Consider the following 212-nt stretch of genomic DNA (forward strand, 5'->3'; position numbering starts at 1 on the left):
TCTGAATATAAAGGAATATAAATTTCTTTCGAATACACTTATTTTGAATAGTTGGTATTTCGAAGTGTTAGTGTACCTTGTTTTATATTATATGCATAGATTTGAAAAAATTGATTTTTACTCAGGTGGTTTTATCTATATTTTAAGGAAAATTCTATCAAAATTCTTCTAAAAATATATTTTTTTGTCAAGAAAGTCAAAGTTGCCTTGGT

Source organism: Olea europaea, chromosome 11 (genome assembly GCF_002742605.1).
Source record: "Olea europaea var. sylvestris chromosome 11, O_europaea_v1, whole genome shotgun sequence".
NCBI lineage: Eukaryota > Viridiplantae > Streptophyta > Magnoliopsida > Lamiales > Oleaceae > Olea > Olea europaea.